The sequence below is a fragment of the Lissotriton helveticus genome, chromosome 9 (assembly GCF_964261635.1).
Source record: "Lissotriton helveticus chromosome 9, aLisHel1.1, whole genome shotgun sequence".
Taxonomy (NCBI): domain Eukaryota; kingdom Metazoa; phylum Chordata; class Amphibia; order Caudata; family Salamandridae; genus Lissotriton; species Lissotriton helveticus.
The window spans coordinates 893,600,279-893,615,556 of record NC_136070.1 but is presented as its reverse complement, the minus strand read 5'-3'; positions in this window follow the sequence as shown (position 1 = coordinate 893,615,556).

The window sequence follows — 15,278 nt, the reverse complement described above, 5'->3', positions numbered from 1 at the left end:
TAGTCTGATTCTTATAATAAGTGCGTCGACAACACACACAAGTGAAATTTGGCCTCTCACTTGATTTCACCTCAAACGTCGCAATTTCCCTCTGGAAATTATCTGTACTGGAAACCTGTACACTATCTTCCACATTACTCTCTTCTTCTTGGTCAATTTCAACATTCTCCTCTTTACTTCCAAAGTAACAAAACTCAATTTCTTCACATATATTCTTCACATCTATTTCAGAACCATGCAAAAGAGCAGCGCATAATTGTTTAAGCATAATTGCTGGACTCTTAGCATAATACAACATTCTAACTAATTTCCTCACTTTATTATGATGCACTGCTAGCATCCTGAAATGATGAAAAACACTCTGGCATACTCTCCTGGAAAGACAAGCCAGTGAATGACCATGCAAACCTATCACTTCTCTCACTGCAAGGATCTAATTCTTGCAACAACTTCATTCTCTGCTTCAAACTTTTCTTATTAAATGACCGTATAAAATCACAAAGCAAATTGATGGAATCCTGTCGTACACTGCAAATACTACTACACTTCCAGGTGTACACAGGACCCTTAGGACGTCTCCCTAAAACCTCATTACCTAACACCTCTTCTATCTCTGTTGTCACAAGTTTTTCTTTTTCAACTGGACAACCATCTTTCACTTCATAACCTCGACCACTGGTGTCAACTGCATGCACCAAATCATTATCCTGGAAATAACTCTCCTCATTAAAAAATGCCTCAGAGCTTGAACTATGCATCCATTCTCCAGAAAAAACTTCACAAAAATTACTACGATTAACTATTCTCTTCCATCTACTATTTCTTTTGAAATCATAAATTGCCTTGTTTAGCTTCCTAATTCTATTGATTGTCAAAATAAATAACTTACGTTTAATTTCAAATGCCTGATCAATAACTTTCTCAACTATTTTTTTTCTCTTATAAAAAACCACTTTCTGTTGACCTTTCTTAATATTTTTTAACAAATTGCCAATTATCCTGTTGCGGAACATTCGTTTACGAATGTCCCTAAACTGTTGTTTCCTTCTACTTTCATGCATAGAGTTATCTCTTACTCTAGCAGTAACATTTCTCATTGGCCTTTCCTTACCGTTTGAATTGCTTCTCCTTTTCTGGACTGAAACATTTTCTGTAGTAATATTTTTTTTACTAGAGATATTTCTTATGAATGTTTTTGTACTCTTACCCGGTGCTTTCTTGGTGACTTGACAAATCTTTTTGTTAGAGGACTGCTGCTTTTTTTCATTCACCTGCTGTCTTTGACGTTTTGCAGCCTTTCTCACTCTTTCTTTGCTTGGCATCCTAAAATCTTGAAATAATCTGCAGTTGAATCTGTGGTAAAATATAATAAAAAATGTTATTAACCACTATTACCCAACAGTAAATTAATAACAGTCATCAAAAACTTAACACACTACTTAACATTTTTACATAGAAGAATTTTTTGTACATGGCAAATTTAGAATACAGAAATAGCAGAAAAGAAATGGAATTTATATTCATTTTACCTGTCCTGTTTTATATATGAATCTGATCTAATTTTATGACCATATTTTAATATTTTATTGAAGACACTACACATAACCTGTTTTTGAAGGTGTCTTTATTTTTAAATTAAACGGTTTACATATTTACTTTTTATTTATTATAAATTTATAAAATAAATGTTTATAGTAGCTTTTAAATTGGATGGCTGAACTCTTTTCGGATGAAGACGGTGACTTCCTATTAGAGGCTGTTGCAGCTTATTTTGCATACACAGTTATGTCATAGACCTTTTTCATGTTTGATATGCTGAGTACTAGCATTTCATTGACAATTCATTGACTTATTTGTCAAGTTTTTATTATTTAGCTTGCCTATTGGCTTAAGCCTCGATAAAGTAGTTGGCTGTTTTATTTTTCTTTAGCATTAAATTTTCCTAGTTTTTAATGTTTTACCTTGCAGACCGTCCACATATAAAGTTGCAATCTGCTCTCATGAGATGGCACTTCTATTATCTTATTCAGTTCGTTTCCGGATCATGGGGAGGTGTCATGTAGATCCTATATATCTTTACACCGTGTTAAGTTAGCATGGACTCATTACCGGTTTAAACGCCATTTTTCCTTTTTTGCAACTTCTGCACACGACACTTAGTTGTTGTTTTAGCTTTCAACCTAATAGTTCATCGTGATTTACATGAGAATAATATGTTATTGCTCTACTATCTGCTTTACTTGTTAAACTATATCTGTACAGCGAGTGCTGAAGTTTCAAGAACAACACGATACAGAATTGTTATGAGGTCTGATCTCCACGACTTCATACTCATAACATAAGTGCAGCTTCTGCCAATTCTGGGCATGAGGCGGGTTTTATATTGCTTTGCCGAACACACATACACAACACTTGATGCGGTTCACATGAAGAGAGAGCTGGTGTATGCTGATGTGATTCCTTCAAATCTAAGACACTAAAGTATGGGCACGCCCTAAACCAACACAAAGAGACCTTCTTAGCAAATAATATAATATGTGTATTAGGGAGGGTGAGATATAAGCAGCCGCGGGCCGTGGAGGGAGTTACGGTGGGGCAGGGAGGCGGGGAGGGGGAGGGGCAGGGTGGAGCCCTCTCCACCCTGCCCCTCCCCCTCCCCGCCTCCCTGCCCCACCGTAACTCCCTCCACGGCCCGCGGCTGCTTATAAGTCTTGCTAACTCTTATTCATTTACAGCATGTTAACATACTGTCACCATTCGCTTTTTATGTACTAGTAACTATGCTAGTAATTTTGCTACTGATAATATGTGTACTTGTATTATCTAAGATACTACGCCTGAGAAGACGGCATTAGTAAATAAACATTTCAAATACACATGTGTTCTTCTTAACTCCATGTTCTGGTTTCTAAGAAATATATAACGACCGACTGTTCATGAGTTCCACGTATCCTGAGGTACTATAAGTTCATATTCTGGATTGTCTAAACATTGAGAGTTTGTTATATCCAATGTGACACTGTACCTAGCTTGCTAAGGGGTTTTTGATTACTAAGGTGAGTTTTGGGGCACCCTAATTCGCCGAGGTTCCAATCCTCTGTCCACAGTTCTGTGTGAGAACAGAAACCCTGAGACAGGGGCACCCCTGAGCCTTGCTGGAGCTTCATCACACTTGCGATACAACTCCAGCAATGCGCCACCTTTACGGCACAGATACGTCACGCATCTGTGCTGTTTTTGCCCCATGATGCGCCGCATTGTAAATGCAGCACACCATAGGTGACGGAAAAGCGGCACAGAATGACTAACACATCCCTGGTGATGCGCCAGTCATCATAAATCTATCCCTATGCTTCTTATCTTGTTAGAGATGAACCGCCATATGTATCATCAAAGTTTTTTGCATTTCCTAAATAGCGAACTTTAAGGAATAAATAGCGATTCTTTACCATTCCTAGTTTGCGATGAGCTATTTGCTAATTACAAATTACCCATTCATTTCCATGCAGCAGGAGGCCCATAGGAATGAAGGTGCAATTTGCAATTAGCAATTACCTCATCGCAAATTACGAATTTTTCCGAGGGTGCAGGAGTGTCTCAAGAACACCCTGCTGCACCCCTGAAAAAGAAATTTGGGGGCATATGGCGCACATAAATTTTGAAAACATTCCTTTACCTCAAAAACGATTTTCAACTCATAATTTGAAAACACTGCACATGGGGAAATGACTTAAAATGTCCTTAAGACACATAAAAGCGTTTTTGATTGCCTTTGCAGCATGTTTCAGTCACCTTTAACATGCCTATGTAACGCAAACATTCAAAATCTAAATTTGCCATGCACAGGTGGGAGCATATTTACAAGCAATTTGCTCCACAGACAAACTTCTTACATTGAAATGGGAAAAATAACATCAGAGACTCTCAATTACCTTATAAAGAAGCAGACACCATTATGTCCTTCTCATCAATATTAAAACCATTGCTTTTTCTCAAAAACGATTTACAAGTCATAATTTGAAAACACTCCACAGCTCCTATGCACATAAAAACCCTGTCAGTACTAATACTTCACATTTTCTCCAATTACAATTTCTCAAAGAAACAAAATCTATTTGTAAAACACTTGAGACAAAGCAACATTTGAAAAACACAACTTTCTTCATAATTTTCTCCTTAAAGCACACTATTTTCTATCTAAATTAAAGAAATCTTTTCTCACCTTAGCAAATACTTTGAGTTTCAAAACAGTCTCAGAAACACACCAATTTGTCTTCAGCAGAGCAAAAGGTATGCACTCCAGAGTCTGCAGCTATCAAAAGCACAGAAATGCTGTAATTCCTCACACATATCTCTCATGTCACCCAATCAAAACTCTTCCCTCACTTTTTTTCAAAGCAAAACCCTTCCCCCCTCTGCCCCCTCTCTGCTTTTTCTGCATAGCAACCACCTCTTGCAAGACCTCTGGTGTTTCCAAGTTCACACAACAAAGTTGCAATTGAACTCTGAACTCTCAGTGCACCTGCATATCCAGTGCAATCTTTCATTTAATGATTTTTTCTTCGCCACTCAAAATACATCTTTCAACGAACTCATCCATGCACCCTAACTTTCTGTTTTCAGCAATCAAAATCCACCAATCACTCTTACTGCTTCATTAACACAGAAACTCCTCAGTTTTTTTCATTTTACACTCTCATTTTTTCAACTGCCATTTCATTGCCACACTTCATCTGACTGCAGGAGAACCTTCTCTCGCCATGTTTTCTGTCTGGATTGTTGGACATAGTTACATCTATTGGGCTCAGAGGTACGCTGAAAACAGGAATTTACCTAACCTCAATTTACAAGATGTGGAAATTAAGTGGTTTGGCCACAGAGGATTAAAATGTCACCAATTGATACCATTGGTGAAAACCTTTATGCATTTGCCAAAACCTGACCTATTAATTGTGCACTGTGGAGGTAATGATTTGGGCACTTTGACTGGGGTAGGTCTGGAAATGCTTTTAAAGGACACCTTTGAGCAATTGATGGCACTTTTTCCTCAGACTGCCTTGGTATATTCAAATATATGCCAAAGACAAAAATGGAGGTGGTCGAACCAATTTTGTCCACAAATTGAGAAATCGAGGAAGCATGTAAACAAATCTGTTTCAGCTTACATGAGAGACCATGGAATGGGCTCCCTGTACAACAATAACTTGCGTTACTACATGCAAGATATCTACAGAGGAGATGGAGTTCACTTCTCAGATGAGGGCAACAGAATTTTCACTCTGAATTTAAGACTGTGCATTGGTACCTACTTATAAGTACCTAAATGTACCATAAACCCAAAAGCTCTTCTCAGAGCTACCCTACATCTGATCACTCACAATTATTATTTTACTCTAACTTTTTTCACTAATTTTCAAGAAAGTACGCTCCCCAGAACGCTTCCCGGTTCGCGAACCGGGCGCACTCCACGCAAAAAAACAAAAAAAACGGTATCTTTTTTTTTTGCCCTGCGAGACCCTTTTAAAGCCTCCACATCAAACCTAGGGGGTCAGGGACGATCTACTATGCCCCCTTATGGTCATTTGCCCCTTCGCTTTGGCCTCCTCTTGTCTCTCGATCCTACCGAGAGACAAGATGGCGGCCGCTACGGACTGTTTGGAATGTTTACAGACGCCGAAGAACCAATCAGCTTCGCAAACCTCCGTAACGCGAAAAGTACGCGAAACGGAGCGCTGTTACAGATATATATCTTTTTTTGAACGTTAATTTCTCAAAATCCACTGGAGCACATATATTGAGACCTAGCAAAGGCACATCGGGCTACCAGTCCCTACAATTTTGCCAAGTTTCGTGCAAATCCATTCAGCCGTTCGATTATTATTATTTTTTTTTTTTTGCCCCGCTGGGCCCTTTTAAAACCTCCACATCAAACCTAGGGGGTCAGCGAGAATCTACTATGCCCCCTTATGGTCATTTGCCCCTTCGCTTTGGCCTCCTCTTGTCTCTCGATCCTACCGAGAGACAAGATGGCGGCCGCTACGGACTGTTTGGAATGTTTACAGACGCCGGAGAACCAATCAGCTTCGCTTCACAAAGCTCCGTTGCGCGAAAAGTACGCGAACCGGAGCGCTGCCCGGTCCGCTGTTACAGATATATATCTTTTTTTAAACGTTAATTTCTCAAAATCCACTGGAGCACATATATTGAGACCTACAAAAGGCACATCGGGCTACCAGTCCCTACAATTTTGCCAAGTTTCGTGCAAATCCATTCAGCCGTTCGGGCTAAAAGTGAGGCCAACCGCCCTATGGAAAACTCAATGTTAAAAACTCGTTTTGGGACCCCCCTTTTTTCTCAACCCCCCCAGGACTAACCCCCCCCCAATTTTCAGGGGCTGCTCAGAAACAAAATGTGCCATTTTCCTGAAAATTTCAGCCAATTCCGTCCACAAACGCCAAAGTTATTAGACATAGAATTTTCAAAAATCCTATAGAGAAAAAATCCTAACTATATATACCTACTGGCGACCGCCAGTAGGTAATATATATATGTATATATATATATATAGTAACTTGTTTGCGTATGCACAAAACAACACAGGCACTCCAATCCTTCATTTGAAGATTTATTAAAGCACAATAGAATGAATGTGTGTATGTATATTATACATATATCAAAACAAAACCCTTTCAGGCATAGAGTGACGCATAAATTATGCAAAGAAGAAGGAGAGAACTCTGGGTAGTTCTCAAGTTTAGGTGGAAAGCAGCTCCTGTTAGAGCACTCTCAACACCAGGGACACTCTAGATCTGCTCACCTCAAATGTTTGTTTTTCTAACAAAGTTTTTAAGCATAGGATTAGCGCAGTGCTATCCTCGCAGAGAGAAAATGACAAACTCTTTTGCCATTTATACAGCAAAGTCTTTAAGCATAGGACTAGTACAGTGCTGTCCTGGCCGAGCTGTAAAATGGCAAAAGACATTTATCACTCCAGGCACAATATTACAGCTTTGAATTGGTAAAATACCAACTCAAGCCAACCTGAAATGAGTAAAAGCAACCCCTGACATAGTGTTTTGCTCTAATTAGAGCTCTTCAGAGAGGTATAGCTTTGTCCAGACACAAGGGAGCACCCAGTATTAAGTAAAAACAAAATCCTTTCAAGCATAGAGTGACGCATAAATTATGCAAAAAAGAAGGAGAGAACTCTGGGTAGTTCTCAAGTTTAGGTGGAAAGCAGCTCTTGTTAGAGCACTCTCAACACCAGCGACACTCTAGATCTGCTCACCTCAAATGTCTGTTTTTCTATCAAAGTTATTAAGCATAGGATTAGCGCAGCGCTATCCACGCCGAGATAGAAAATGACAAAGTCTTATGCCATTTATACAGCAAAGTCTTTAAGCATAGGACTAGTACAGTGCTGTCCTTGCCGAGCTGTGAAATGACAAAAGCCATTTATCACTCCAGGCACAATATTACAGCTTTGAATTGGTAAAATACCAACTCAAGCCAACCTGAAATGAGTAAAAGCAACAGTATTTCGCTCTAATTAGAGCTCTTCAGAGAGGTATAGCTTTGTCCAGACACAAGGGAGCACCCAGTATTAAGTCAAAACAAAACCCTTTCAGGCATAGAGTGACGCATACATTATGCAAAAAAGAAGGAAAGAACTCTGGGTAGTTCTCAAGTTTATATATATATATATATATGTGTGTTATATATACATATACACACACACCAAATTTGAAAGAAAGCTAGATGTTGGTCCAAAAAGCATGCTTTTTGTGATTTGGTGTAAACCATTCAGTAGTTTCAGGGATATTTAAGTTTTAAGAATATTGATATCGGGGAGCCCAGCAGTCGACTGAGACCATACTGAAATTTGATTGGCTGTCAAGGAAGTGTTCACAGCCATCTGTGGGCACAGTTGAACAGAGATCCTCAAACAATGTAAAACAAAAAGGAAAGGGGGCAGGGTAAAAACACCCTGACCCCCTAGGCCTCTTGGGGGGTCCCACAGAGACCCCCTCCCCAGGCCCAAAAAAGCATTTTTTTTTAAAATGTTTGCAGAACCAGTGAATCACGCCAATATTTTTAAAAAAACAAAGCGTGGGCTCAAATGCTTCTTTTAATATTGCCCATGGGTGTGCCAGGTCCCAGGGGCATAATTTGTAATGATAGGAGGGGGCATAGATGTCCTCCCTCCTGGGGCTTATTATGCCCCTGGGACCACCACCTCCCCGGGTGTCTATAAGTATTCATGCGGGGAGGCCCATATGGCAAATAAGTGCGGGGTGGTTGCGCATATTGCCCCATCGCAAGGGTGCTGCCACCTCTCTGGAGCTTCAGTGTAAACAAATGTGGGGGATTGCATGGACCCCCGCAACCCCGGGGACTCCCACTTCCCCGGGGCTTTACTTGAAAAAAATGTAAGGGGGTCGCGCCGACTGCCCCACAGCCTTGAGGGCTATTACCACTCCAAGGCTTTTTTTAGATTGGGTGTGAGTGCCATTCATCCACCTTGAAGCCCTGAGGATCACCACCTCCCTGGGGTGAATACAAACAATGGTGGGAGGCCGTGAGGCCCCCCTTCCTGGAGCCCTAGATAGCCCTGGGTCCACTACTCCCCAGGACTGGCTCCAGCAATGTCAAGGGGTGCCCATTTCAGTTTGATATGGCTTGGCAGGAGCACTGCTCCCGTCACGTCATGGCAAACTCTGCTCCACTTCGTCCAAGCAAGAGCATGTAAAATGCTCTCGCTTCCACGAAGTGGAGCAGAATTACTTTTGGACAGAGGGAGCTGAATGTTTAGCAGCTTCCTCTGTCATAACGCAATGCCGGCTCCTGCAGGACACAGGGAGCTCCCCCCAGTCCCCAACGGAGAGGCCAGGCCCCGAGGAGTCGTTGGCCCCCAAGGACATCCTTGGGGGACAATTACCCTTCCTATTACCTTCAGTAAGTCCCACTCTGTGGGATTGCTGAGAGGACTTTGTGGCCCATCCCCATTCTCTACCACTCTGCAAACATGCCTCCTGGCACACTACTAGTTGGGGGATGAAGTCCCCTTGGCTGCTGAGGGTCCTTTTAGGCGAACAACCCTTCCTGTTACTTCCAGTAAGTACCACACGGCGGGAATACGAAGAGGTCTTCGGAGGCCACGCCCCCTTTGTCCTCCACTTTGCAAATGTGTTTCTTGGTCCACTACTGTCTGGGGGATGTAGTCCCCTTGGCTCTTGAGGGTACTTGGGGCCAACCAGCCCTCCTGTTACCTCTAGTAAGGCCCACACAGTGGGATTGCTGAGGGGTATTCAGAGACAACGCTCCTTTTCTCCACCCCTCTGCAAATGTCATTGCTTCTTAAAAAAACATTGAAATTCACCGAGAAAACAAATGTTTCAGGGACTTTATAGTTAGGAATAAGCATTTAAAAAACCTTAAAAATTCACTGAAAGAACAAAAGGTTAATGGAATGTTATAGTTATTAAATGGAATAAAAAAACCTTAGAACTGAAAAACAACAAATGTTTCTGGGATGTTATAGTTAGGCTCAGGTTTCACTCATACAAACCAGTCAAATTTAGCAGTTATAGTTAGCGTAGCAAACTATAACTCGCACCCCTACAATGTACTTCTTATGATCGCACACATTACATCACTCATGACATGGTCAGTGATATCATTGATGATATCACTGATGACATCACTGATGATGTCATCCCCCAAATCACTAACGTACCCACTCAAACCCTCATAGATCATTCCATACACTCACTCTCACACAACCATTCACAAACCCATTCACAGACCCCTACCAGTACTTAAACACCCACTCACTGATTCATAGATCTACACACACGTTCACTCACTCATCCATAAAGCCACTCATACACCCACTCACTCACCAATACAGCCACTGACATATCCACCCATTAAGCCACTCACATACTGAGTCAGTCACCCATATAGCTACTCAAGCACCTACTCACTCACCCATACAGTCAATCCCGAGCCATTTACCCCTACAGTTACACACACACCCACTTACTCCTAAATATACTAACACGTCACAGTCACTGACACAGCACACACTCACCCATAGAGCCACTCTCACATTCACCCACTCACCAATACACTCACTAATATACACCCCATCATTAACTTATACTGCCTTTCACATACCCAGTTACTCGCTCATGTACCACTGGCATACACATTCCCTCACCCATTCAGCCCCTCATATACACACTCACAAACACATACAGCCACCAACTCACCCACTCACTCATTCATACAGACAGTCACACACACACCCTCACCCACCCACACAGACACTCATACCCCCATACGGTTACTCAGACAACCAATCAATCACCCATACAACCACTCACTTACACATACACACAGTCATACAGCCAATTAGACACCCACTGACAGACTGATACAAACATTCACACAACCTGTCACTCACCCAAACATTCACTGAGATACCTAATCACTCACTTACACAGTCAGTTACACACCCAGAGAGTCATCTATACAGGCAATCATAAACCCACTAACTTACCAATACAACTTGGTATGAATATTTAACACTCATAAACTTTTTAAAAATACTCATAGTCACAGGAGGATGCCATCAGTGATGTCATTTGAGATGTCATCAGTGATATCCCTGACCATGTCATGATGATGTAATATGCGAGATCATAAGCACTATAACTGCTAAAATTCACTGAATTTGTATGAGTGAAACTTGAGCATAACTATACCATCCCTGTAGCCTTTGGTCTTTTCAGTGAATATTTCTATGATTTTTTTATTCCATTTCCTAACTGTAATGTCCCTGTAACCTTTGGTTTTACCAGTGAATGCATGTGTATATATATATATATATACACTGAAAAAAACCATAGGTTTCACACCAGTTATAGTTAGGTGGAAATTTTACTCGCATAAAACCATTGAAATTCCCACGTTATAGTTAGTTGGACTCACTATAACTTGCGCGTGCAATGCACTGCTGATGACGTCACATATTAAATCACTCATGACATGGTCAGTGACATCACTCATGACATCACTGATGACATCTCAAATGACATCACTGATGTCAGTGACCATGTCATGAATGATGTAATATGTGACATCATCAGCAGTGGATTGCGGGCGCGCAAGTTATAGTGAGTCCAACCAACTATAACGTGGGAATTTCAATGGTTTTGTATGAGTAAAATGTTCAGCTAACTATAACTGGTGTGAAATCTATGGTTTTTTCAGTGAATTTCAAAGGTTTTTTAAATGCTAATTCCTAACTATAACGAGTGTGAAACCTATGGTTTTTTCAGTGAATTTCAAAGGTTTTTTAAATGCTAATTCCTAACTATAACGATTATGAAACCTTTGGTTTTTTTAGTGAATTTCAAAGGTTTTTTAAATGCTAATTCCTAACTATAACGTTTGTGAAACCTATGGTTTTTGCAGTGAATTTCTTAGTTTTTTTAAAAGCTAATTCCTTTGTATATTGACTTTGTAACCTACGATTTTTTTTTATTAGCTGTTTTTTATAACTATTAATTATAATTAATAAAAAAAAAAATTATTTGTTCAATGTATTCTTTTTTTTAATCACTTTTTCCTGGTGCGCTCAGGGTGCGCGCACCGGTAAGCTTACGGTACCATTTTGTTTTGGAGCGCTCAGGGTGCGCGCACCGGTAAGCTCTCCCGAGAGCGCAGCGAGAGCGCTATTTCTGCGTTCGTAAAAAAAAATATGTATGAAAACTAAATAATAATGCAAGACATTCAGTACCATACTTATAAAAGTAGTATTTTTGATTTTCAGAATGGAAATGATTTTGCATTTCCGTAAAGCTACCATAACGTCACTCAGGCGCGCCGCGTAAGCGCCCCCGGAAGCGCCCACGTTCGTGCTGCGTAAGCACCCCCGGAAGCGCTCCGGTGCGCGCAGCGTAAGCGCGTCAAGTCATGTGACCTTAAAATAACACTTTTCATTGGTTGCTAACAGTTTGTTTTACAAAGAATGACATCCCCACCCATTTCCTTCACTTCTTCTTTCACTTTTGGGACTGCAAGACCTGTCTTTTTCCTGCTCAATCTTTTTTGGATTATCATGGCTGCTAGACCCACCAGTAGCAGTGAGGACTCAGATGGGTTCATAGAGGAAGAGGCTCCTCAGCCTAGAGCAAAGGAGCATTTCATATGGACATTTTTCTCAATACCTGCAGACCAAAAAAAAGTAAATGCTCCAAAGGTGGAGTGCCGAATTTGTCATACTCTCCTGTCACGGGGTGACCCTACCAGGAAATACTCATTTGGAAATTCGACCATGATTCGGCACGTTCAGAGGAGGCACCCCCAGAACTATGCCCTGGAGAGTGTCAGGGCTCTGGCACGACAGGCTCCAAGGGATGGTGCCTCTACTTCAACTGGAGGAGCAACTGTATCAGTGAGGGGGCGACCAGAACAGCTGATTCCAAATATTCAGCCTGTTTTTCATGGCATCACAAACAACTGTAAAGATTGTGGTGAACTACTTTGTTATGGTGAACAAAGTATTATGAACATTGTCCGAGCAAGAGAGAACCACCGCTGCCGTCCCCATCCCTAATTTTGATTCTTTTTTTTTTTGCTCCTGTTGAGCAGTTTGACATTCCCTGTTTTTGTTTTTGTTGAGAAAAAAACGAAAAAAGAAGAAAAAAAAAGTTCTTTTTAGAACTATCTCCAATTCTCAAAAAAGAGCTGTATTCTTAAAAAAATCAAAAAGAGTAACTGAAGTGGAGTGCAGTGAGAGAGGAGAGGAAAATGAGTGAGAAAGTAAAGAAAGGGACGAGAGGGGAAGGGAAGTGAAGTAGGGGGACTGAAAGAAGGTGAGTGTGGGAGATGAGTGAGGAGAAGGAGAGTGAACATGGGGAATGAGGATAAGTGAAGAAAATGTAGTAAAGGAACGGGGGTGTGGAAGGGTAAGAAAAGAGCAGTGATGTTTAGGAAAGAGTAAAGATACAGACTGGATAAAGGCAAGTGAGTGTGAGACAAGGTGAGTAAGGGAGTGAAGAGACAGAGAAAGTGAAAGAAAATGTGAGAGTAGAAGACTGAGGGCCTCATTTATGAGGCCAAGCGTCACTTTTACGCCGCCGGTGCATCACTTTTTGTGACGCACCAGTGGTGTAAAAAAGGCGCCTTGTTGAGTGATATTTACAAAGTGACGCATCTAGGTAGATGCGTCACTTTGTAAACCCCTGCGCCACATTATACCTGTGCCAGGTATAATGTATGCAAAGGGGGCGTATTGACGCAAGGAAGGGTCGTAGAAGTGACGCAGTGAAATCTATGAGATTTCACTGCGTCACTTTTAGGACGCCGTTGCGACAAAATCTTGCGCATGCCTCACAGCAGGCGGAAGACTGACGCAGGCCCTTTCACATGGGGCTTGCCCCATGTGAAAGGATGCATTGCTGGAGTTGCGTCACTTTTGTGACACACTCCAGCAATGCTTCACTTTTGCGCTTACAGATACGTCAGAAATACTGACGTATCTGTAACTCCTTGCGACATGATGCGTCATACATTAAATATGACGCATCAGGAATGTCGCAAGGAGAGCGCACTGAGAAGTGACGCATCGCTGCTTTCACGCAGCGATGCGTCATTTCTCATAAATGAGGCCCTGAGTGAGGGAGGAAAGAACCATAAGTGAGGGAGTGTGGCTGTGTCATAGGGAGTGAGCGTGATAGAAGAGGAGTGACAGACTAAGGGGTCAGAGAGAATGAGGCTAACAGAGAGAGAAAGAGGGAAGGGGAGTGTAGAACTAAGAGGACAGAGGGAGTAAGAGAAGGAGTTAGTGAAGTGGAGTAGAGGAGAGTAAGGGAAGAGAAAAGAGTGAAGGAGCAAAAGAAGGAAAGAGACAGGAAGGAAAGTAAAGGTTAAGGTCTGAAAGAAGGTGAGTGTGGGAGTATGGCTGAGTTATAGGGAGTGAGCGTGACAGAAGAGGAGTAAGAGACTAAAGGGACGGAGAGAATGAGGCTAACAGAGAGAGAATGAGGGAAGGGGAGTGTAGAAATAAGAGGACAGACGGAGTCAGAGAAGGAATTAGTGAAGTGGAGTAAGGAGAGTAAGGGAAGGGAAAACAGTGAAGGTGTAAAGAAAGAGAAGTGAGAGGAAGGAAAGTGAAGGAGAAGGTCTGAAAGAAGGTGAGTGTGGGAGTATGCCTCAGTTATAGGGAGTGAGCGTGATAGAAAAGGAGTGAGAGACTAAGAGGACGGAGAGAATGTGGGTAACAGAGAGAGAGTGAGAAAAGGGGAGTGAGTAAGTTAGAGGACAGAGGGATTGAGAGAAGGAGTTACTGAAGTGGAGTAAGGGGAGTAAGAGAAGGGAAAAGAGTGAAGGAGCAAAGGATGGGAAGAGAGAGGAAGGGAAGTAAAGGAGAAGGTTTCAAAGAAGGTGAGTGTGAGGGTATGGCTGAGTTATAGGGAGTGAGTGTGACAGAAGAGGAGTGAGAGACTAAAGGGACGGAGAGAATGAGGCTAACAGAGAGAGAATGAGGTAAGGGGAGTGTAGAAGTAAGAAGACAGACGGAGTAAGAGAAGGAGTTAATGAAGTGGAGTAAGGAGAGTAAGGGAAGGGAAAACAGTGAAGGAGTGAAGGAAGGGAAGAGAGAGGAAAGAAAGTAAAGGAGAAGGTCTGAAAGAAGGTGAGTGTGGGAGTATGGCTCAGTTATAGGGAGTGAGTGCGATAGAAGAGGAATGAGAGACTAAGAGGACGGAGAGAATGTGGGTAAAGAGAGAGAGTGAGAAAAGGGGAGTGAGTAAGTTAGAGGACAGAGGGATTGAGAGACAAAGTTACTGAAGTGGAGTAAGGGGAATAAGGGAAGGGAAAAGAGTGAAGGACCAAAGGATGGGAAGAGAGAGGAAGGGAAGTAAAGGAGAAGGTTTCAAAGAAGGTGAGTGTGGGAGTATAACTGAGTTATAGGGAGTGAGTGTGACAGAAGAGGAGTGAGAGACTAAAGGGATGGAGAGAATGAGGCTAACAGAGAGAGAATGAGGTAAGGGGAGTGTAGAAGTAAGAGGACAGAGGGAGTAAGACAAGGAATTAGTGAAGTGGAGTAAGGAGAGTAAGGGAAGGGAAAACAGTGAAAGAGCGAAGGATGGGAAGAGAGAGGAAGGAAAGTAAAGGAGAAGGTCTGAAAGAAGGTGAGTTTGAGAGTATGGCTCAGTTATAGGGAGTGAGCGTGATAGAAGAGGAGTGAGAGACTAAGGGGACGGAGA